The sequence below is a fragment of the Passer domesticus genome, chromosome 7, assembly GCF_036417665.1.
Source record: "Passer domesticus isolate bPasDom1 chromosome 7, bPasDom1.hap1, whole genome shotgun sequence".
NCBI lineage: Eukaryota > Metazoa > Chordata > Aves > Passeriformes > Passeridae > Passer > Passer domesticus.
In genome coordinates, this window is record NC_087480.1 from 59675914 (window position 1) to 59701437 (window position 25524).

General features: G+C 43.2%; 1 protein-coding gene and 2 long non-coding RNA genes across 17 annotated transcripts in view; 1 reads left to right on the forward strand and 2 right to left on the reverse strand.

The window, feature by feature from the left end:
- Window positions 1-25524, forward strand: part of NFIA (nuclear factor I A) — a 406668-nt gene that overhangs the window by 82431 nt on the left and 298713 nt on the right. The gene's annotated exons all lie outside the window — the stretch shown is intronic.
- Window positions 5022-10956, reverse strand: LOC135304161 (uncharacterized). The gene is made up of 3 exons (XR_010365608.1): window positions 10643-10956; window positions 9958-10176; window positions 5022-5623 (listed from the first exon to the last, which is right to left on the reverse strand). It is a non-coding gene; the product is annotated as an uncharacterized LOC135304161 (long non-coding RNA).
- The window catches only part of LOC135305429 (uncharacterized), a 51895-nt gene continuing 38559 nt past the window's right edge, over window positions 12189-25524 (reverse strand). Inside the window, exon 7 of the long non-coding RNA XR_010366610.1 lies at window positions 12189-12250. This is a non-coding gene — a long non-coding RNA (uncharacterized LOC135305429). The remainder of the gene's footprint in view (window positions 12251-25524) is intronic.

The window sequence follows — 25524 nt, forward strand, 5'->3', positions numbered from 1 at the left end:
AGTGCTTTCCTTTGAAGCTGCAGCTCCTTTATTTAGCCTGCCCCAGTACAGTTGTTTTGTCCACCTTTGGAGTTACATCAGCAAATGAGAAGCTCTGTGGTCTCAGTTGTTGCCACACCACAAAGCAGTGGAAAAAGAGGGCTTTGCTGATCAGCAAATCAGTGTTTCTGATCTCTCTTATCTGTTGTTGTTTTATTTCTGACCTTGGTTACTACAAGTTTATCTACAAAATACTCCCAAGCCTGTCTTAAGCTTGGTTTAGGGAAGCAGGAGATTCACTCACAGAGTTTCTGTGAGTCTGTCCAGAGTCTGAACTCTGGACACAGGACAGCATGACTTGATGCAGTAAGTGCAGAGCACCCCATAGAGAGTTCAGGACACTGCAGAGCAAATGTGAGCTGGTGTCCTAAGCACAGGCTCAGAATTAGGGCTTTAAAGTAGGTTATGCCACCAACAACCATGAAGAGAAAGAGTTTTCTCAACCATGAGAAAAACTCAGGTGGAACAAGTACTGACACAGAAACATAAATTATTTCTGGCTGGGCTAGCTGGGGGCCTGAGACACCAGGCTTCCAAGGACAGTTTGCCAGTGACCCCAGAGTGTTTCCATCACACACCCCCATCACTGTCCCAGCCTCTCTGCTCCCCTCTCTTGGCGGCAATCCAGGTGAACTTGTTCATTCTTCCCTCTCACCACTGATAAATGCAGAGAAGCATTTTATTTCATTTTTGAATGGTTTCAGCACAGGGAATGGTATCAATAAAACAATAAAGCTCCTACTAGATATGACATAATGATTCTTGGAGGTCACATCATTCCCTTCCTAGATAGCAGAGCTGTTCTGGGGCTGTCAGCCCATTAGTCTGATAGGATTGTCATGATAACCAGAAAAATGCAGTCAGGCCGAGCTGAGAGAAAAATTCTTTTCTCTTGCAAAAGCAAAGCTCTCAATTTCTATGTGCCCTGAGATGCAAGAGGAGGTGACTGAAGCCAACAAGGTTTCTACAAATAGAAATCTTTATCGTTGTAAATCAACTCAGTGAGTAGCAATCGACTTCTTTGTCTCTAGAGACATTTAATAAAGTACCCTGCAGCCTCTTTGTCATCCATTAGTCACCAGATATTGGACATTCCATTTTAAAAGCACCATTTCTTCTTTTAAATATATAGCCTATGAAAGATCTATATTTTACTTATTTTTGGATGGACATATTAAAAGGATATTCTTACTTCCCACTCTGGACTGAAAGTGCTAAGAAAGTCCTGTTGTAAATGAAGAAAATGTAAGTGCACATTTAGCAGGGATTTTGCTTACCTTTTTTTTATTGATAGTAAGTCGCACACTTCCAGCCTGCTCTGGAGACCAGAGCATCCTCCAGAAGAGTTACTGAAATCCAGCCTGGCCAAGGTTTTAGGGAGAAATGGCATTATGGAAAATAGGGAGAACTGTTGTTAACCTTTGTATAGTATTTAACAAAATAAAAAAAATAAAATATAGAACAAATTCATCAGCTACTCAAATTTATTAGTGTGCACATCTTGAGGAGTAAGGATGTTCTCTTCACAGAATCCCAGAATTATTTAGGTTGGGAGGCACCTTAAAGATCATCCCATTCCACCCCCTGCCATGGGCAGGGACATCTCCCACTATCCCAGGTTGCTCCAATTTCTGTTCAACCTGGCCTTGGACACTTGCAGGAATGCAGCAGACACAGATTTTCTGGGCAACCTGTGACAGGGCCTCTCCACCCTCACAGTAAAAAATTTCTCCCATATTTTTTTCCTGTGTTTCTTCCTCCTGCTTTTACCTGATTTGCCACCAACCTCTGTTTCTGCCCGTTCTGCAAGTCCTGATTGTAACGGACTTCAATCTGTTCAAGGGCAGGAACTGCTGGAGGTTGAACATGCCACTAATCTGAGCTTTGGCACAAAATAAAACACAATCCAGTTCTTCATGAAGACAGAGCAAAGCTTGACAATCCAAACCCTAGAAGGTCCAAAAATGTCAAGTAACAAATATAAAGGGCATATCTTTAGTTTCTTCTGTTTAGTCTCCTGATTTTCTAGTCAATGTCATGATGTTTGTGGGGTCTGGTGCATGATTTTGACATTGATGATGCCACTGTTCTCACCACAGGGTGCTGCTCAAATGGGCACTGAATTGTAGGACATCTTGTACCAGTGTGTAACTGGACCCCAGCTCCCTGGGAAGTTTTCCATTTTTAGCTGTTCCCTCGGCAGGCTGATGACACCAGCATTTTCCTACTGGACCAACGTCTTTCCGCATCCTTCCTCTGCATCCCAGAGTAAGACTTCAAAGCTCTGCTTCCATGGCGAGGCAGGTGAAGACCTTGCTGACACTTTGCAATCAGTGAAGTGTGGGCTTGGCTGCAGTTACTAATTTTGTAAAACAATGAACATAGGCAGGACTCAAGTAAATGGCTGAGCAGTGAGAAATGCTGCAGTTGATATCTGCACTTTTCAGTAAATCGCTTGATATTCACTGTGACAGAGTCCCATTTCCCTGGAGTGCTTTATTGCATGTCTTTTATTGGCTTTTTGAGTTCAGATTCTGTGACTGGTATATTAATTTTATTTTTTTATTATATTTCCTCCTTTTATATTCTGCAATTACATTAACTCAGCCTTTCACAATCAATAATTGCTGCAAACAATTTGCCTTTCACTGCACATACAAAATCTGTAAAAATAGTCGTCAAGCCTTTATAGATTCTTTACTGGTCTTAAATTTATTATACCTTATTAGCATAGGAAAAAGGGCCAGTAAATGACCTGCTGCAGATGTAGGTGAGTACCAGACTCTACTTCTTGCAAAAAAAAGTAGTCTAGGAAAAAAAAAGAAAAAAAAACACCATATTTTTTCTCAACAAATTTGTAGCAGAGCTGCAATTGCCAGCATAAATTCTCTGTGGTAGCTTTTAAATCCGTGCTAGCTCTGCTTAACTTCATGAGCATGTTGTTGGTTCCTCAGCCCCTTTCAGTGGTGGATGAGGTCAAATGGGATTATCATAATGGTCCTTTCTGGCCTTGAAAACCAAAGCCAGTGCTGGAAGGGTTTGTCTGTCTCCAGCCCTGATTGGAACATGCAGAGGAAGGCAAGTGTGGTAACCTCTGTCCTGCTGCTCCCTCCTCTCTGCTCCTCTGGTCTTTAGTTAAGTCTCAGAGGAGGAATCCCAGGAGGATCCCAGTGGTGCTTCCCTCCTCCAGCAAAACAACTGGGAAGAGACAGAGCCCAGGGCAGAGGTGTCTGGGAATGGCCAAAGACCCTGCAGCAACAGCAGCAGCAGCAGCAGCAACAGCAGCAGCAAGATGCCAGGGAAGCAGGAGCCCCACGAGAGCTGGGATGAAGGCACTGACACTTGGGGCAGCCAGCACGGTGCATCCTGCCCCATGGGCTGTGCAGGGACAGGGCAAGCCAAGGAATGCTTGGACTCTACTCCCTGGGGGGAAGAAAGATTGTTCATATTATCTTCTCTAGACTTCAGGCTAAATCTTACTCATTTTATTTACAGAAACTGTTGCAATCCATTGACTAAAGCAACACTACTCATATGGGTAAAGAAAAGAAGAACTTGGCCTTGTGACAACTTTAAAGTCCTAGGATTTATGTTCCTTGCATCCCTCAGATATATTTGCAAATGTTGACGCATACTCCTAGATTTTCACTCATAAAAATGCTGCTTGTGTTTTGGAGTTTCTTAGAAAAATATTTTTAAATCACTTTCCACCCTTAAGGGCCATTTGAAATTCACACTCCCAAGGCTGTAAAACAACACTCCAGGTTTGGTTTTAACAGGGAAAAGGCAGGAAGCTGGGGTTTAGTACACTGCTCTCAGAACAGTAGGTGATTCTGAAGACAGCTTTGGTGTCAGCTCAGAATATCCCATCTTACAGTGGTCCAAGCAAGGCCAACATATCTCGTTTTTTGCTTTGGCTTTCCAACATTTAATTTTATTAGCTGGGGCAAAAAAAAACTGGACATAAACTTTTAATGGGAGTGCATGACAACTGACATATCAGGAGCAATTACAAATACAAGCTGTGTAACATAAATCTACAGGCACTCTTTATAAACCAGAGGCTTTGGTTCCATGCATTTTAATGACCTCAAACATTCTTGCCTGTCAGTAAAAAATCGAACATTCTTGTCTGTCAGTATAAAACCAAACACTTTGTCATCAGCGTGATGTGTACCTAGGAAATATTTTTTAGTGTGACTCTGACTAGGGATCAAACCCAGCACCTCCCTCTCTGAAGGCACAATCTGCAGTTTGAATTTTGTAGCTGCTGCCTTGTCCCATGGAGATCCCCACTCCAAGGTGAGTGACCTGTCACTCAGGGCTCTGGCAGGAGCACAGCTCTGCTGCTGCAGTGCAGGTCATCCTGGGAAGGAGGAGATCAGTCCACAGAATCAAAGAACCACAAAATGGTTTTGGTTAGGAGGGACCTTAAATCTCATCTCATTCCAACCTCCTTCCACTATCCCAGGTTGCTCCAAGCCCTGTTCAGTCTGGTCTTGGACCCTTTCAGGGATGGGGCAGCCACAGCTTCTCTGAGCAACCTGTGCCAGGGCCTCACCACCCTCACAGGGAAGCATTTTCTCCTAATATTTAATCTAAACCTGCTCTCTGTCAGAGGGAAGCCATTCCCCCTTGTCCTTCAGGGCCTTTCAGGTACTGCAAGGCCACAATTGGGTAATCCCAAAGCTTCTCTTCTCTAAATAATACGAAGCTTGTGGACCCCAGCAAGCTGAGTGCAGATTTGTGAGTGAAGGGTTGAGTGAGGCAGCACTGCTTTAGGTCAAAAGTCCAAAACCCCCCACCCTTTCCAAGGGGCACACTAATACCCAGATGGATTTGGTTGCTTCCGTTTACTTTTCCCAGTACTTAGGCTGACTTCTGTTGTTATAAGTAGTACTAATTAAGATCACCATGATTGCAATGAAACCTGATTCTGCATGAGTGCCATATGTTCCCAGGGGATTAGGTGTGGGTGCTGCCACAGCTCCTGGGACTGCAGTGCTGTGTCCTGCCCTCCACGGAGCTGCACTGGGATCTCAGCCCCCCTGACTCTCCATCTGAGAGGGGGAATGGAGGACCCTCAGGGCTTTGCCACACGAGCACCAGGGAGATGGATAAGCTGGAGCAGGGTCAGGCTTCTTTTTCTCTTTGGCAGCTGGGGGTAATGTAAGGATGTGAATAAGACATGCTGGTCCCAAACCTCCTTGGGCTAGGCTGGGTGGGTAGGAAGGAGAGGAGTGTCCATTGCCACAACCACCAGCCTGCACTGCATCTTTCAGCTTGACTTCCCTCTCAGAGGACCACAGCAGGGAAATAAGGAATTAATGAACCCCTGCTCCACATGCTGCCATGCCCCACAGCTTCCTCTGCCACCCTTGGAGCCTCTGTGGAGCTGTGGCACTTTCAACATGTAGGTTTCATGAAGGACTCAACTGATTGTTCCTGGCACCTGTTATAACACACATTGTTGCCATTTTTCAAAGTGAAGAGTCTCTGGCATTTTGCAGACGCCTCCCAGGTGGTATCCCAGTCTTTCCATCCAAGGAGAGTCTTTCCATTCATTGTACTTTGTCCTGTAAAACTGCAATTAAGGGAGACAAAATGGTGAACATCATATTGTGCAGCTTCTGTTTTAGCCACAGCTGACAACAGGACTGGGAGAAGGGAATTGGATCCTGATTTCCTATAGGATGGAGCAGCACTGCTGTAGCCCTTCTGAGCTCAGGGATGTAATTACAAAATGGGTCTATAAACAAAAATTCACCATTATGGAGCAAATAAAACCAAAGGGTAGTTAATCCAGGGATATATCACACATCAAATTAAATCTCACTTTGCCTGCAGTAATAACAGAAATAATTCATTAAGATAAACCTCTAGATTATGCACAGCATCTGGAGATAGAATTAAGACCTTAGCTGTGAGTGCCTGTGCACGCACACTCCCTTCCTCCCCCCTCCAAAAAATGATGCCAGCATAAAAGGCAGTTTAGAGTTCACTGTTGAGATTTTCCCATCCATTTCTCTCCAGCACTTACAGAGAAAACAAATGTGATTTCAAAGGAGAGCTGTCTCTGGAAGGGTAAAAAATTCCCACATCCTTTACCCTGCAAAGGAATGTAACATGATGGAGGGGCCCCTGTGCAGAGTCAGGAGTGCTCAGAAAAATGTTGACGTGCAGCCTTGGAACTTGATCTAACTTCTTTTATGGAGGCAGTGTGAGTTTTTCCATGTATTTCAACAGAAGTTGAAGGAGGCCCTTCCATCCTTTCTGCTTCACCTGTTTGGTGGAAATAATGCTGCTGGTGAAACAGTTCGTGGGCTGTGTGAAATGTTTGTTATTTCAATGCTGACCACGGGATGACAAGATCTGTCTGAAGAAGCTGGGTGTGCTAATAGAGCTAGAACCAAATCTGCATCCACATTCAGTCTGAAGCTATCCCAGGATCACACCAAACTGGCATTCCTGGTCCTGTCATGGACCAAGGAAGAGCAGTGCATTGCTCTGCAGCTCACATTTAGCATTTTTCAATGAAATCTGTAATTTTAAAACATTTTCTTCCTATAATCATGAACAATATTAACACTGGACAAACTGACTTGAGGTAAATAAAATCAGATCACAAAGCCTAAGAAAACCTCAAGCCAAAATGGATACAAAACTCCTTTACCATTTCTGTGAGCTTTTTGGGACAGAAATTCTCTCTTCCACATCTGTTTTCATAACTCTGGTGCAAGCCCACTCCTAGTACTCTGCACCAGCTCTTACAGCTGTCAGGAATGTGCCCCTGGAAGCTCTCAAATACTTTGACTCTCCACTGGATGTTATCGCTGCTCCTGTTCTTTTTCCAGACCTTGCAGAAAAAAAAAAAACTCCTTAGGACATGCCCAGGCCACTGTTACAGATCATGCTAAAGAATATGCTCGACAAATCTCTGCCAGGAACAAGCCAGTTTTTGGACAGAGGCTCTCACAGGGGATTTCTCCAGGTCCAGACCAGCCCTGTTTTCATGAACCCATCAGCAAACCGTATGTTAAAAATTCTTACTGGCAGGAATTATAATTATATAATTGGTAGAGCGGAGATAAATCAGCCCTCATTCATTCCTGAAGGCACTCTGTTACATTCAGACAGTTCATTTTCTTCTGGACCTTTCTAGAAATGCCCTGACACCTTGTTTCCCATCCGTGCCCTGCAACAGCTGTTACAGCAAATGGATTTTTCTATGGCTCATAGTGAGTAATGGGGGGCTATCAATTAGTGCATGCTTGGGAGCTCCCAAGGAATAGCAGCCATCATCTAATTACATTTCTAATTAAGGTTACAGGAAGACTAAGACCAGTAAAGAATAAATGTGTGGACTTGCAGCAAAATATGTATTTGGAGAATACCATCAGGGCTGCCCCACATGTGTTAGAGAGCACAAGACAAATCGAGGCGGTCTGAAGGCCTCAGTGAAAGATGAGCGTACACAAAGGAACTGACAGCAAAGCCCTGGGAAAGGACAGCAATGTGCTGGAGATGCAGGCACGAATCCAAAACACAGAAAAGGCCCAGCAACGAGGGCCTGAGAGAGCAGGTCAAGAAGACAGGATCAGAGGGAGTGGGAAAGCCACAACAAAAGCCAAGGCTGGGAACTACCAGGCCACAGTATCTGCTACAGCAGGGCTTTAAAATCTCAGTCAGTGCGAACAGGCACTAGCTACTAACTCAAAAGCAAGACTCTATAGAATGGGCTTAATTTTTTTTTTCCTCTCCAGAAGAGAGTCCTCTGCAAAATCTGGTGGCAAATATCACAGGATTCTAGTTTCCAGGGAAAAAAGAGACTTGGTTAGGTCCACTGCTCTGGAAGGTCCCTGCCAGTCTAAGCCACTTTCAGGCAGAATGTTAACAACAGCCTCCACATTAACTCAAAAGTAAAATCCAATCTTTACAATAAGGCTGAAGCCTGTTGTTTAAGCATAGAAACTCCTACAGAAGTAGAGTTCAGACTTTGGTTCTAGAATGACCCTGCTGGCTTCCAGGTGTGGAATTCAAACCACCAGCCAGAACTCGATGTCCAGACTTGCAGTCTGATCCAAGCTGACACACATCATATCACTTCAGTTTGAAAAACAAGTGAGAAATTTCTTAACAGGCTTCTCAGTCAGACCCCTGTTAGGTTTTACTGCATCTAGGACAGAAAAAGATCTACATAGCCAGATTTTTTCAGTGTTATTTTTTGTTTCCTCTTCAGTTTGTGAGCAAATTCAATTCACTTCCATCAAGTGGGAAAAGCAATTTAAAGAAGCAGGGTCTTGTTTGACACATGGGTTTGATTCATTCCGAGTGTCAGCAAGAGACAAGAGATACAAGTGAACAGGGACAGAGGAAATCTCCAAATCTTTGGAAAAGGAGGAAGGTGTGTTAGTTGTGTCACTTGAAAGGTAAAATGAGGAAAGATCATTTGGGCTCTTTGCTTTTCTGCTTCTCAGCTGGAGAGGGCCAGGCTTTGCAGCACTGATTTGCCTTCCATGTTCTCCAGCAGGTTCATTTATCCTTTTTACCCTGCCCTCGGAGGATGTCTTATGGACTTCTGGTGGAAGGTACCCTGCTCATTGAGGGAGTTGGAACTGGATGACCTTTAAGGTGCCTTCCAACTCAAACCAGCCAATGACTCTATGACCATCACTGGTCAGCAAGCCCACAGGAACGAGAAAAACCACGTGCAGGTTTCTTTCCCAAGCCCAGAATCAGAAACTTTAGTGATTTGTCTCTTCCCTCACAGAAACCTTATAGGATTTGAGATACCCCTGCATCCCAGCCCTGGACTGAATTTAAGAAAAGGTACTTGTTCATTGCCTTCTGCAAACAAATACTCCTTCCTCTTCTTTTTTTTTTTTTTTTTTTTCCCCCAGTTTCCTGTGTGTGCTGATGCATTCAAATACCAGCTTATTCCTCAAACAGTTCTCATTTGTTTATTTGTCCATTCCTATAACTGACTTGTGTCTCTCAGGCTTTTCTGACCATACCTTTCCATGTGATCATTCCCTCCATGGCAATGCCAGAGCCAGGGTAGGGGTATTTCAGCCTCTGCAAGGTAACTGAGCTCCCACACTGAGCACTGACACTTGGAGTTTTGAAACTATCACTTGCTTAATAACTCTACATCCGTCATTCTTGGATGAAATCCATGGCAAACAGAATGTGAGAAAGTGAAAACTAATGAGCGTCTTCAAGAAAGGATAGGGAGCTTCTGTTATTTCATTTAGTCCTAAGAGTTTAACTTCTGCCACCTCCGTCACATTTCCAAATGGTAACTAAAGGTTGTTACTTTTTCAAGTTGTGCTGTGTAGCACATTTCATCAATTAAAATGCACCCTCAATGTAAAATCACAACAGGGCCAGCCTGGCATGAAGGATGCTATCATGTCATGGTTTTTTTCTGCTTTTAAAGGATACTTTTGTCTCAAATTGCTGAGATCTTTATAGAGCAGATTTAAATTAAAGAAAACACAGATTTAAATATAACCATGGAAAGAATACAACATGCCTTCATCTTGGAGTACTATGCAATTTACACTCTGAGTGGAGAGAACTCTGCTTTGTGTGCTCTCGTTTCATGCTGTTTCTAATGGTGATTATTAACTGGCTTTGTACTGAGAGGACATAAATATCTCCTTTATTATGTGGGGTGTTACGCAATGACCCCATGTGGGTCTGAAGCTTCCATAGCAGTGTTATCAGATTGCACTTTGCAGGCAGTTGAGGAGGTTTGGATGATAGAATCAGCATTGCACAGCAGCTAGAGGGGAGGGTGAGGATTAGAGCACTGAGGGTCTGCTCCCAGATCTCTGCTGGCTCCTACAGCACCTCTGGTACAGCCTGTGCTCCACTGCCCAAGGTTCTTGCTGTTTCCCAGCCTCTTCCACATACCTGGGATTAATAATGTTTGGGGCAGATGTCTTGTGCAGTGCAGTAGTGTTTTCACCCCATTGTCTGGTGTTCTGGCTGCACCTGCACAGCTGCTCATCCAGTTCTGCACTGGCACACCTGAGGCTGCTCAGCAGACCTGAACCAACCTCTGTTCCCTGTCTTCCTCGGTTCTGTTTCACCCCCTGGGTTTGTGTTCATGAAAGCTGAAGAAGGGTAGAACTGGTGAAGGATGAAAGCAGAAAAATGCAGTTTGATATGTGAGTTCCTAAAGTTACCAGAACTTCAGTCAAGTGACAAAAATTCACATTGCAAGGGTTCCAGTTTAGCCATTTTTACAAGTGGACAGAAATGAAAACCGTAGTCCTTTCCCTATTAGAAGACAGCAACTGGTCTCTTTGCAGGTCCTTGTTAATTAGACAATGCCTAAAAATCCCAAATTGAACAGAAATTAAGTCAAGCACCTTGCCCATGCACAACCAGCATTCCAGGTTTTCCCTTTCATTTGCTCAGGCTGAACTTCGAGCATTTTTGCTGCAGTTGGTATCAGGTAACAATCTCCTATAAAAGTCTGTACCTAATGAAAATTATAAACATCCCCTGGCAGAGAAGGCAGGTGTGTTACTGGGTACCCAAATTAGACTAGTTTGAGTCAGGCATCAGAAGGAGACATTTAGGCAACCCGTACCTCTTCCCAAGGGTACATCTTCAATCAATCCTGCTATGGCACTGGCTCAGCTGTCTGATCCCTAAGTGACATTAGGACCAAGGGCACCGATGGAAAAGACTTGTCCCACTATCCAAAGTGCATCTTCCCTGTCCTGGAGCAGAAATGCAAAGCTGAAATTATCTTCAAACCCCAAAACATTCAAAGCTCTGAGTTATTTAGCAGTGTGCTGAAAGCAAACTGAATAATTATCTGTGGTTTTGTTTAAAGTTAACATTTAATTTGTTCTCTTTCGCATCAGACAAAACTATACATTGAAGATTTCAGCTGCAGTGATCAATAGGAGAGGTGGGTCAGCCAGGTAAATAAATGCAAGCCTTGCTGATCTACATGGTAATTGTTATATAGCTGCTCTGCACTAGCTTATGCTAGCTAAGAATATGGCCTTTCGTTTCTATTTTAGTAAAGTTCAGCAAAGTTTCAGGTAGTAATTTTTGTGCTGAGTTTCACCCTCTCTTTGAGTGAAGACTGACCCTCCACAGAAACCTGAAGCTGTTCCAAAGCTGATTTACACAAAAAGTGCATTGATTTTGCTAGAGGAACAATTTTTCACGACCTCAAAGTCCCTGAATTTCCCAAGTGTGGATGGTACAAGTAAATACAGAACTCGATCTCCTCGGAGTCTATCAGCAATGCCTGGAATCATTTGTATTCACAACAGTCTTCCAGGCTGAATGCAGGACCAGGATTTAGGTCCGATGGAACGAGGTAGGGACAAAAGTAGGTCAGGCTTGGAATCCTGCTTTACCAGCCTGCACGCCTCAGGACGAGTGCAGATCCCCAGTGTCTGCAGGGCCAGAGATGATTCCCATCTGAATCACTACTTTAGATTCCATCAGCAAAATGATGCACTGGCTCTATTTTCACAAGTCTGCTCAAGTGCTTATGAAATAGATTTTTGGTTTTATCTGTGTGTCCTTCTTACTGCAAATACTGTGCGCTCAGAAAGAGAAAGAGCAATTTTTCCTATTGATGGAGCGAGTGAACAGCCATTCATTTACAGAGTATCTGTGTGTTCTGTACAATTCAAATGCTGCCTATTCAGCCAGTCAGATATCTTTGTTCTATGTCCAAGTAGGCATTTATTCATCACTACATCGCCCTGCCATTCAAAGGCTCAGATGTTTAAGGATATATATAGGCAATATTTGGCTGGCACTGGCATCCCTGAATGGCTTGGACAGCCAAGTCCCATCGGACGTCTAAGTCCTCTTGTTAAAGGCAAACAGAAACCCAGGCTCTCGGGGCTGACTTCAGGCACCTACACCACTTGGACTGTATCTCCGAGATGTTTAAAGTGTCTGTTTTCTCAGACTGTAATGAGCACATATAGCATGGACAGATGTATGCATGTCATGGGATGGGCGTATCCAGTGACCTGTCCTGCATCCTGAAATTCACTGGTATAAAACTAGAATACTTAATCCTCACATAGAAGTTGACTAAGAAGCCACAGCTGGTGTGCTGCAGTTGATGCTTATTAAACACATAATCATTTCAGTCTTACCTGGTGCTTCCCCATCTGTCTCTATCTTCTCTGTATCTCAGCTTCCACCCAGACAGGAGCTCCTGGGGATGGGGAATGTTTTTCACTGAGTTTATACAGACTCAAGTACCACACAGCTCCAAACCTGCACTAAGGCTGAGACAATGGCACTCACTAAGGAAACTTCCCATGTTGTAGAATGGGATTATTTTCAACACCTCCATATGATGGGTTTGCTTGGAGAGTTACTTGGAAGTCAAGTATTTAGGACCAGAGTTTTTGATTTCCTAGTCTGACCTCCTGTATACCAGAGTTGTAGACATTTATCGTTTTATTCCCAGTGGAAGCAGAGTGATATATGTGTGACTGGAGGTTTACTCCTGGAAAGGCATCCAGCCTTGTTGGGATGAGATCAAAGGGAAAAAAATTAGGTGTTCTTATCTCTGCAATAGTTTCTCCCAGTGATCCACTGTTACCACAGCTGAAAGTCTTGTGCCTGTTCCCAGTTCTGGTGAATTCTTATGGATGTGCTTTTCTCAGCTGGACAGTTATGTCTTAGAGAGGTTGAATAATAAGAGTAGCGGTAATGAATAAGCACCTCATAACTATTTACATGACATTTGCATCCAGTGAGGCACCATTCCAAGTGTCACAGGTGTTGATATCAAATTGAGAGTGGCTCAGGCTCTCTTGGCAATAATAAAAAAGCTGCCAGTCTTCTTCCTTCACCAACATCTACTGTCACCTCTAGAAAACCACAAGTTTCCTTTGCTTTTACTTTGGTTTACAAATAAACAGAGAAGATCTCAACCTTACCTAGTTCTGCAAGTTGTGTGACACCCATGCAGGAATACCTTTGTATCCTGTAGTGCAATTTCCCATTTTAACTTCCTGAGTTTGTTCGGCGTCCAGAGAAGCTCCCTTCTCATGGAGCACCTTTAGAGATCACAGTGCCAGCTGAGCACCGAGGTCTCTTGTCCTTCTAGTCCCTTTTTTCCCCCTCAAAGGTGGCTTTGCCCATGGGAGGTGCAGGAGCACAGACACACACACAGCACCATCTTCCATCTCCAGCTCGTTGTTGTGCGTGTGTGGCTTTTTGGAACCAGCTCAACATATGTGAAAGAGAGTTTAACCAGAAAAGGAAATATAAGCAAAGTGGTTGCATCCTTTTGCAATCAAGTATTTTCAAGGCTGGCCGTCATGTGCTTAATGAGCAGACTTTTTCCAGTTACCAATGAATAGTTTTATTTTACGTAATTGCAACCATTTCAGCATGGCAATTAAGATAGAATGTTACCTTTGGGATGGGATCAATTAAAGGTTTGAAAATTGAATTTGGGATCGTGATTAGTCTCTTATACATTGCTTTAGTATTCTAAAATATATAATTGTATCATTCAATCCTTTTTCATACATATAGTAAATATAACCTTTCAAGGTTTCTTTTTAAGCAGAAACAGATTTTTAGAGGCCTACTGGTAACTAAAACCATAGCAAAATAGGGGAAAAGGGCTTCCCCTATTTGATTAGAGGAGATTTTAAACTTATCATACATGAAAATGTTGAATTTAGTATAATTGGTTGTTGGATTTCTTCAAAATTGAAATCATTATGCCCTGGCCACATTCCAGGACATCTTTATTTTATTCTCTCTTTTCCCTTTTTTTTCCTAAGTTACAATTCAAACCAATGTGTAACACACTATAATGTTGTTGGTCATGTAATGTCACCAAAGCCAACTTCAGTATACAGACAAAGGACTTCATGTACCCCAGTGCTCCACCAGTGGAAAATTGATAGCAGCATGAGATATGCTATTACAAGGGTTTTTTTCTACCTCCAAATTTGTGCTGACTACAGTGCTTTTGTGCCTGCATGGGGGGGAAAAATCTGTCTAGAAGAGGCTGGAAGCTTAAAACAAATGTGGCATGGAGGGCATAGATTCTTAAGCAGGACTGTGTGAATTTAGCTGGAGCTCACTAAATAACAACCCAAGTGCTTTATTTTTGTCAATTACTATTTCCTGAAAGGACATGAATCACAGGGAAAATGATCAAGCAGCAAAGAATAAAATTCTTTCCAAGACAAAAAAAAAAGCAAAATGAAATAGAAGAATTAAGCAGTGTTTCCTAACTCTTGTCAGTCCGGAGTGGAGTTATTGCCAGGTTTGTACACACCACAATCTATTCAAGCATTACTGAGAGATAGGAGCCAGAGATGCACTTTGAATGCCAATTAAGTGTGCACTTTCTTCCAAAGCAGCTTGGAAAAGTCAGCGTGACCATGGATATACGCCCCCTTCCTCCACCCTCCTTCTGAACATAAATAAATCAGTCAAACAGTACCAGCGCCACTGCCCCCACACCCAAACTGGAGAGAAAAGGCCAAAATAAACATTGTTAGCCATGAACATTTCACCTCATCTTCTGTGGCAATATTGGTGTGGTGTCTCAGGGACCAGACAGTGAATAGCAAAAGGCTTTTGCCACTGCATGTGTTTTGGGTGACTTTGCAGATCCCTGGACAGTTAAGTTGCCCTTGGAGAGCCATGATGGCCATAGTCCCTCCTTTACTACAAACAATGCCTTTGGGAATTTGAGGAATGAAACTGGGGGCCGTTTCTGTTCCCATTTCAAGGCACCACGGGCAGGCAGCCCTGAGGAACTGGCCCTTCCTTGCAAGACCAGCTGCAGTATTGTGAGACCTCTACCTTGCCTGCTCTGCTCCACAGAGCATTTTCTCCTCTTCCTGGCTCTCTCTGATGTCACACGCTCATTTTCCTTCCCACTTCAAATTAAATGTGTTCTCTCTCCATTCATTTCCCTCTAGCCCTGGGCAGAATGCACTCCGTGTCCCTGTGCAGTACACAACCCCAGCACTGCCTGAACAAGCAAATCCCTTTTTTCCTTAAACACAAGGCTGGGCTCTCCCTCTGACCTGCCAGGGCTTGGCTTTGAATTTTCATGTGAATCGCAAGGTACAAGGTTAGCTGGTTCCAGACAAGGTCGCTTCCATGCACGGCAGCGACAGTGGGAATGAGTAACCTCCTATCCCTCCACAGCTCCTGCTCCTATTTATCTATAGTTTTATTGAAGAATTCTTCTCCTCCACACAGATAAATTGAGCTGACATCCTGAGAGGTAACTAAATAGCAGTTACAAAACAAATGGACCAATAGTCTATTTAGCCGAGTCAGTGTGATCAGAATATATCCTTCAAAATAAAACACCAGTGGATGGGGTATGGGAGTCCTCCAGATGGCCGAGTGGATAGCTTTCTAGGGTCAGCATGAATATTTAAACAGCATTTTCTACAGTGCAAGCATTAAAGGCACAAAGTTGGAGTTGCTCGTGGTATCCATGGAACCCAGACTGTAAGTAAGAATACCTCTTTACCAAAGAAAAAGGAAAAACAGCCAGGCTTTTTGATTACTGAAGTATATAGGAAATACATTTATTTATTTATTTATGTGTTTTAATCATGCAGGGTTTTCAGTGATGGAGATTTTCATGCTGGCTTTGTGCTGGTTGGCATCAGTACCAGAGACTTGCCACGTTTGGAATCAGTGTTGGGGAGAGATCAGTGATAGCAAAAGTGTTAAAATCAGATTACAGATGGTTACAGCGGTTTCAAGGAATGGCAGTTCCTTCCAGAGAGGCTGGGCCAGGCTGTGCTGGAGCTTTTGCAGACTCCTCAGTTGAATTTAGCTGACCCTGCTTAGCAGAGACACACAGAACCCGGGGGCATCACCTTGTGCAAACAAAGCATTCCCAGGCTGTTTCATACCGTGCCAAGTGCTCACTTTTCCCCCAGAAAGATGCATGTGCAGGGGTGGCACTGAAGCTGGGAACCCATATTTACTCCCTGGACTTTTTACTCTGCTTTCCCAAATAAGAAGTGGTTTTCACTTACAAGCTCCATTTCTTTCCTGCCAGGATGGCAGTCCTGCATTCCCTAGAATCCTGATCCTGTACCCCAACTCTCAACAACTCTTTCACCAGCAAGCACATTCTTGCTGTCCCAAGAAAACCCAAAGAACCCCCTTCCGAAAATGATCCTGCTTCCATTAATCCCTCTCTTTAAAAAAAAATACAAAGAGAGATGAGTTAATGCTACCACAAATCCAATAACCACACCACCATCCTAATATTATACAGCCATGGCCTCTGAGATTAAATCACCCAAGGGTTCTCAGACTACTCCTAAAAAGTCCATGAAAAAACACTGGTAAAGCAAACTTGCTCTCCATGGCCTTAAATTCCTATGCATGGATCCTCACCTCCAGTGGGGGTTAGCAAAGTGAGGAAGGACTGAAATCCATCTTCCAGCTCTGTGCAAAGTCTGAATTCATACAGAATTATAACCTAAATACACAGCATCATTCTAAAGGCCTTCAAAAAAGCTCTGGGTTTGTTGGTGTTCACCTATATTCTGTAATGGGATCATGCCCATGTCTTAGCCTTGTTCTGAGGTGTTCCCAGTCCAGATCTGAATTTTGGAAGTGTAAGCTACAGATCAGCAGGTTGTTCTGTACCACCTTGTTGATGTTAGTCTTGGAGCCAAATGTTTTGAACAATGTGATTTCAGTTTTCTTAAAAGGTAGGTGACTAGACTGAGATAAAGGGAGCTGTGAGCCAAGTTTTCTCAGCACATAGCACTACTTACATAAAAAGAGAAAATATTATCTAACAATGATCACTACAATCTACATGTTGTTTCTTTGATATTTCAAATAATGCTTTGCTAAACAGACCTCTTGTGACTTCTTTTCTTTTGTTTTTCCATCTGTTTTGCTGAGACTAAGCCTCACAACAAGTACAGTACCCAGAGTGTTTTCCACTGTGAGGTTTATTCTAGAACTTAGTACCCAGGGTTACTGCAAGGTAACCAGGAAATTGATCTTTCTTGCTTCCTTTCCTACCTTCTTTCTCCTCATAACTGTAGCAAAGACATGACAAATACAATGAATTTAAAGTCATTTTTTAAGCCTATCTCAGACCGCTGTTTTTAAAAAGTCAAGCCAGCTATACAAACACACCTGGTGTATACCTGCACAAGTACCTGTCCCCTCAGACATTTGGCATGTGGTGATACCTCTCTGATACACAGCTCTCTCCTGGCTCCAGGATGCAGTGATGAGGCAGGGGATTGCACAGGTTCATCCTGGGTCGTGCCAGCTCAGCCCAGGGCACCAAGGAGAGAGGGGGCACAGACCCCTGCTCAGACACCACACATCAAGTAAAAGACTTTCCTTCTGCTCCCAAGACCCTGCTCCTACTTATTTCAACTCTGTCCTTCGCCAAGGAGAAAGGAAGCCAGCAGGATTTGCTTTCAAAGCTCCATCCTTTCCCTGATCCCGCTCTGCCCAGCTGCAGTCCCAGGACATTTCCTTTGGCTGGGGGCTAGGCAAACAGTTTTCTCCTCAACCAACAGACATCACTCTGCTTCCTGAGCCAGCCTTGGGTGCTACTCTGTGATTGGGACCATCTCTCCCATTCCAGACACCAGTGAGCTACATCTGGGTTAGATTTAAATCTTCCTCTTGGCCAAAATCTTTCCTTTGTTATTTGAAATAACTGTTTCCATCCCAGACTCCTGCCCATCTTCCCCTTCTGTCCGTGACAGAAAATAAAAACAGAAACAGCACTAAAACACATCTCTAAAAGTTGTCAGAGGGTGAATTAACACATTTTAGTTGGTAAATATGATTACTTGTGGGGATTGTGCCTTTGAAACCAAATCAACAGGAGGAAGGGGCTGAGTTCTTCTGCCTGGTGCTCAGCCAATGAGTACCTAAGTCAGGTTGTCGGTGCCCCCCTTTGCAATCTGTGGCAAAAAACAGACCCATAAAGAAAACTAAATTGCATTCAGGATGGGAGTATTCCTCTCCACTGGCTGGTAAAGGATATTACTATGATCAAAATCCTCGGGTAGGTGTCTTGTTTAAGTATCTCCTCTTAGGTAAGATGACTGAACCCCAAAAAAGCCAAAAGCCTTGCAGTGCATGCTACCAGGCCGGACACAGGGATGAAACAGGCTGCAGTTACCCACTGAAACCTGATTTCCAAACCAGCTGTACTGCAGGCTTTGTTTTCTCACACAGGATGGTATCACCAGTCACAGATCAATACTGGTGCTAAACAAAGTCGTGTTGAGTTTCTGAGGCAGTGCTGTGTCTGGCGTAGCTTCCTTGCAGCTCACAACACTGGGGCCAGAAGTGTGGTGGCAAGTCTTCTGTTCCAAGCAGGAAAAATGGGGAGGTGATGAAATGAGGATCTGCCCAAGGCTCTGGAAAACTGGAGACAGATGATGGTACACTGTATTAGGCAGGCACATGCTGATGAGTGCAAGAGCAAGAGCAAGCAGTGATGGATCCCAGCAGCAGGGACACTTGCTTCCCTACAGATTGTGGGAATAGCTGGTTGGAGTCTTTATACACCAGAGTGCCTATAAAAACAACATGTAGGAAATGTTTTGGAGTGGCTACTTTTAATAAGCTGAAGGGAGCAGTTGCCCTCCTGAAAATCAGGCACCTCCTGACCTACTTCTTAATAGGAGCTGAAATCAAAGACCCTTTATGCTGCTGAAAGTCTGAAACTGGAAAGCTGTTCCAGCAAGGAAGAAGTCCTGAGGCACTTCTCCTTGTCCCTTATATGTTCTTTCTAGCCTTTGGCTACTCATGGAAAGAAATGCCTTTCTACTTAAACATAGTTTGACTAATTAATCTATTCCATCTGTTCCTTCCTCCCAAAATGTAACCATGACACTGAAGTTTCCGAAACAGATTTGGTTCTCATATTGATAAACAGGTCACAGAAAAACAGGAGTGTGGGGAAGGGGATGAAGGGAAATGTCGGGATTTTAGCTTTTATTTCATCCTGACCAGCTTCTGATGCTTTCATGCAGATGGTGATTTATACAGGTGCTGTGTACATGCAGGCAGTCAACAAACACACTGAGATTGTTCAGGAAAGCCCATCAGTGCTGGCAGAAAGGCTCTGAAAGAGTAGTGTGTTAAAACTGGGAAGGGGTATGGCGGGGGGACTGTAAAATTTCAGCAGAATTAAGTCATTCCTTTGGGTTTTTTAGGTGATTTTCCTCTTGAAACAACTACCCAGAATCTGGTGTCACCCAGAGAGACTAGTAAATAAGGGTATAGTTTGATCTTTTTCTTAAAACATTTTAAAAAAGAGCCAGATGGGTTAATTTTTAACAGTTCCAAGTGCACCTGAGCTGCTTTGACACTCCCCAGTTCACACTGCTGCAGAGTTGAGAGCAGCCCTGTGCCATGTGCAAGTTTGCTTCTAACAAGTTAGCCCTGCTCATGGAGATCAAACGCCCTTTATCTGAACCGACAGCAGGTAACTGATCAAATATTACTGAGTTTGCCTTTAAATTTTAACCTCCAAGACTTACACTGCATCCTGTCGGATTTTATGTTTCGTGACACAGTGTGCCAGAACCAGGCAGTACAGCACAGCATAATGCAACGTGACAGCTAAATTCAAAGGAAAAGACAGTTCTCCTGCAACAATTAACCACTCTGGATACTTGGAGTGCTTTGGAGTTACAGCAGCCACCAAGGAGTCCCCATGGCAGGAATGTCAGCTGCAGGGATGCCCATCTTTTTTGAAGGCTCAAAGCCAGACTGCTGGTGCTGGTTTCCGAAACTTTGTTGGGTTTGGGATAAAAAGAACTTTGAATGGGGTAGTTTTTTCTTTGTGTTCTGATTAGTTTCTCTTCTTGGCAATAGATCGTCCATGTTACTGCCTCAGTGCAGAAGTATAATATTATTATTTCCAAACTTGAAGAGAAAATAGTAAAAAATACATTCTCTAATGAGATAAGTGTGCTCCGTCCAGACTGTATGTAATTTGGATAACCTTGACAACTAACACAATAAACAGTGCCATGATTTTAAGTGGGGATGAGCTAGCATGTTACAATCTCCCTGCCAAATCTAATACAGGCGCCAAGCCTTCCAGGTGTTTCATTGTGTTATCACACAGAACTAACATAATTTTTTCTTTCAGTTCTGAAGAGGTGGTCCAAAATGTTTAAACTACAGTAGTTGCAACATGTCAAAGAGGGAATTTATTATCTCAGCCCCAATAGGTCTTAATAAGCCTTACACAACTGTTTAGGCATTTATTCTATTAACGGCTGTTCATTCCAGTGGCTTCACCTGAATATTCATGATCTTACTATTCCCAGTGCTTCAGTGTAGCAGCTGTTTGAAATCCACAGCAAATGTTCAAGAGAGTTCCACAAATATAAACACCCTCACAGCTGAATGTTTGGGGCCTGTGCATCGCAGAGGAGAGACATGAAACATTTATGTGGAGTGATTTTTGGAGGACGGCATTTACAAAGCTTAAATAGTCCTCGCACATTTGGGAGCACTTCAGTGTGATTGGGACATTACCATGGAGGACAAAGAGTCTGGAAGAGCCCACATCCCACAAAGATGTTACGCTTGCCTCTGTGCAATAATTCAGCGTAACAGAGGATTCCTGCTAAATTCCAGATTTGGAATCAAACCTAGGCAACTAGAATCGATGGTGGGGTGTTCTGGGTTTTTTTTTTCCTTGCCTCATCAACATGGGATTGAATGAGGATGGAAATGGCACACACAGAAAGGAGGGAACATGAAAGTGAAAAGAAGCAAAGTGTTCAATTAAATTAAACTAAACAGAGAAGGAAACAGGTCATTATAAATAAATCCTAAAAATATTTAAATCACCTCATTTGTGTATGAACTGAGTGTCTAACTCAGGTCTCTACTGATGTAAACCATTTGTCTCATATTAAGTAGAAAACAAGTTATGATGGAGTCTAACCAGATAAGACACTTTAATTAGCAGGCACATGGAGGACATAAAGAATTCAAGCTCTCTCAGAGGAGTGGGGATGGGAAGTGAGTGCTCTACCTGTGGTTCCATCTGTTCTGCCACTGCCCGTGTCACTGGCATCTAGAAATTGTCACGGGTGCAGGATTATTTAGGAAAAAAATTTTGCTTGTGAGGATGGTGAGGCTCTGGCACAGATTGCCCAGTGAAGCTGTGACTGCCTCATCCCTGGAAGTGTCCAAGGCCAGGTTGGACAGGGCTTGGAGCAACCTGGGATATTGAAAGGTGTCCCTGCCTATGGCAGGGTGTAGAATGAGATGAGCTTTAAAGTCCCTTTGTAGCCAAACCATTCTGATGGTTCTGTTGCTATTGGTGGTCCCTGCTGAAGTTACTGGAAGGATTTAGCCCACTTCTCACAGGCCAGGTGCTCTCCTAATTGAAAATACTTGGAGTACATGAGAGGATGTTTTGCTCTGAGAAGATGGAGCAGAGGTGCTGGCTGGGATTAGGATTTGGTAATGCTGCTGTCTGCATGAGGGCAGGAAGGGGAAGCAGGAATAGTTGTGCAGTTGAGGGCACTGTCCCAGGATCTGCAAGATTGAGGTTTCTGCCACATTTCATGGATTTCCGCAGTTGTGAGACCGCTGATGCTGGGGGTGGTTTTCACCACAGAAAGTGGCAAGTGGGGCAGAAACATGAGAGCAGGACTGTCTCCTACAGTGATTTGAAAACATTCCCTTTCCAGTTCATGAGGTGGGTCTCCTTTCCTGAGACCTCCCTGCTTCTTAAGTCAAGATCCACATGTGGACAGATGCACTTCTGATGGAAGAGGAAGAACAGAAAAATAAAAACTGGAAACACACCAGCCAAAAGTGTTCCCCACTTTCTGAACCAAATAGAAAAATGATGTCCAATTTTCCCTGGACTACTTTTAATACACTGAAAGATTTGACATGACAGCAACACTGAATTAAAGTTAATTAAATAGTTAAACTATAGTTACTGTTAATTAAATAGTTAAACTATAGTCAAATTACAATAAATGTCAGTCTAGATATTGCAAATATATACATATATTTCTATGTGTTGTACATGAAGTTAAGATCTTCATAAACTATTGAAAACAGCCATATTCAGCTTTTGTAGAATTCAGAGAAAAGGGATGGCCTTTCAAAGACTTTGCCACTATGCAGATCTCACAAAAAATAGACTTCTAGTGTTTAAAGGAAACCTTACAACAGCCCCGGGATTTTCAGTAATATACTGGGGGATGCATTGTTCATATACAGACCTGATCTCTGTGAACAGTAACGGTTCCAGGCTAATAATGAAATAATCCATTTTTAGTAGATGAAAGAAGGGGGATCAGAAAAGTAACTTGATCCGTGGGTAATAATGGTGCCAAAAGCTTATAATGGAAAATATCTAAAGAATCCGAGACTCTCTTTGAGAGATATGAATGATTTCTTTTTTCTTGCGAAAAGTGTATGAAGAACTTGAGAAGAAGTGCCTGAGTGAATTTTATGAGAAAAAGCTCTGTCTGGGGGAGAAAGGGGCAGTGTCAAGTTGCAGCCCAAACACAGCCCAGCCTTACGTAACAGGAGGCACAGCTGAAAGATGCTCTGATGCCTGCACTCGATGCACTTGCACTTTGATTTTTTTTTCTTTCTCCTTCTCCTTTCATTTACTGCTCTCCAAAAACCAAAGTTTATAAATCTGCAGGAAAAAGTCCCTGCATCCAATTTTCCATGTATTAACATGCTCCATGATTCATACTCTAATGATCATTCAGCAGCAAGAAAATATGGGGTACAATCACTAAAATCAACGCAGCACTTGCTGTTTATTTCAACACGGTCAGGGTTTTGCCATTCCTGCACAAATACTTTGATTGGGCAGTCAAACTAAATTTCATACAGATACACCACCAGCATGCACTGCTCGGCTTAGCTCACTTGTGCAAACAATCCTTACTCAGACAACCAGCCCTATTGACATCCCAGAACCTCTCCACAGAGGAAGGCTGGCAGGAGCCTCCCCTCCATCTGTGGAAGTTTTGAAACTACAGCATTGAATCCTGAAACATAGTCAGGATTTAGCCATAACCAATGCTCTTGTACAATAGTATTCTTTGAAGTTTTTACAGATAATCGACCTACCTATCCCTGTTTAATAGCTGGGGAAGATGAGGCACCAAGGGGCAAATGTTGCCCATGGTTACGCAGCAGATCTGTGCTCAGTGTGTTCTCAGCAATGCTTTGCTGTCTGTCTAGATGAGACAGACAGGGGAATGAGAAGGAAAATCAGGAAGCTGGGTTTAGAGCAGGTAAAATGGCCCTTTTGGCCATTCCTGTCATTAAAATCCTTTTATTTTCTGCAGTTTCCTCAATTGCATTGCAGGCATAACATCCAACTCCCATTCAGTCATCCTGGGCACATGGATACTGAGTACCAGCAACTAAATAATGACATTGTGGGTATTTCTCTGGCACAGTCATTTAATGTGTATTGCAAAATTCAGCCTTTCTCTCTCTACTTGTACACACATAAACCTCTCTACTCTGTGTGTGAGTGCATGTGTAATGTAGATAAATCATTGGATTTCAATGACTACTGGGCTGAGATTGAAATAAGAAATAGCTTGTTGATTACTAAGGCGATTAAAAGGATCATCTTATTGATTCCCACCCAGCCAGGCACAGACCTCAGTAATGAACATCGACTGGTTTAATAAGGGAAAAGGCAAGATTTACTGGATGCATGTGCTTTTCATTAGAGTGAGCTGAAAGGAAATAAAAAATGCTGACCTACCCAGTCATGGGCCACTGTGCCTCTTACTCTTACGAGTGCAGCTAGTACAGGAAAGTAATAGAAAGCAGTATGTGACTGCACAGGGGCAATACTAATAAAATTATTGAAACTAAAGTACCAGAAATTAAATTATTTTCTTCCATCTATCCCTCTTTTTGGTACTGATTTCCATTCCCTTTGCTTAGAGCACAAGAATTTGGATTTCCATTAAAAATGAAAGCTGACTGTGTTTAAAAATCAGAGGCAAGGTCTCCTTCCCGTGTAGATCTGTTGGGAGATATGAGATGCCTATAAGTAGCTCATCCATCTGGGTTCATATTAGGAGCAAATGAATCTCTGAAAGATAAGCCTAAGGTTAAAAAGGCATCAGCATGAATGTTTGTGTTATACAGGAGTTCAGACATCAGTCCTATTTGTTCTTGTAGCGATCGATGGCTCTGTGAATGTCCCCTTCAGAAAGACTTTCATTTCTCAGCCTGAATCAGGTACAACTGCAGGTACTTGGTACAGGTGATGGGTGAATTTCTCTTCCTCAGCAACAGCAAGACTAGCTGATTTTACAAGAAAACAAATAACCATATTTTTACATGTGTAAATCATACCTCAGAAAATTTACACCCCTGTCAGAGAACTCATACTTGAACCCAACTCCTACATCCATGTGTAACCTCCTCAACATCCAAGGCAGGGAGGTCAGTAGAGCACAGGAACTAGGCTGTGCAGGAAAGATCTTGTTTCTGGAAGAGGAAGCGGGTCTCTGAGAATTAGAGATGATGTGGGCTGCTGAGGGAGACAAGACTTTCAGATAAACATCCCTTCACATCACCCCCTGATTCACAGAGCCCACAGTGCTGCTGAATCACAGGGATTTTTACAAATAATCAAATACCTTGCATATCACATATATGAAACATGATGTTCTTACTTGGTAGCCCCAAGGAGAGTATTCCTTTCTAAAACAGCACAATGTGTGTTTTCTTTGCCTGCTTGCACAGTGAATGATGAGGAAATGACGAAATTCAGTATTGTGACCATTTTTTATTCTGCATGAGAAGTGCAGTTTTCCTGGAGCATTTAAAACCAGAGGGGCCAAAGTCTGCTTAGATCTGCAAAGTCTGCAGATCCAAGGTACCTCCACTATCCCTAGGAGTTTTGTGCAAGATCTGCCACTATGTCTCATTTTGAGGAAGGGGGAAGAGCCCCTGTGAGTTAATTTTCCTTTGACTTTAGGAATTGTTACAATACTCACAGCTACATCAGTGCCTCTATGAGTGGCTCCTTGTCACTGCATCCTTTCAACATCACAGGAACTGATCTTCTTTCAGTTTAATTTCTTTTTAGTATTGTAAATAACTGTGGGATGGTACCAAGGTGATGTCATTTTAGTAAAATCCCTTCCTGCCTATGTGTCCTATTAGAGTGGTCTTCTCTGCTCAGTCTTCCTGGTGAGCTCAGTTCTGCCTCCAGGGAGCACAGGCAGAGTCCCAGCTGGTTTGGGTATCTCGACTTGGTGGCCCAGGAATCAGCAGCCCTTTACAAGCGGAGTTCAAAGCACTGCATTCTCTCAGCTGAAAGCCTTTGGGTAACAGCTCAGCAGCAGTTAGGAGAATCAGCCTCCTAAAGAACCAAGATGCTGATAAGCGATATCCTGCCTCCAGGCAGATGCTCCCAGCTCCCAGGAATTGCTGAGCTCCAAA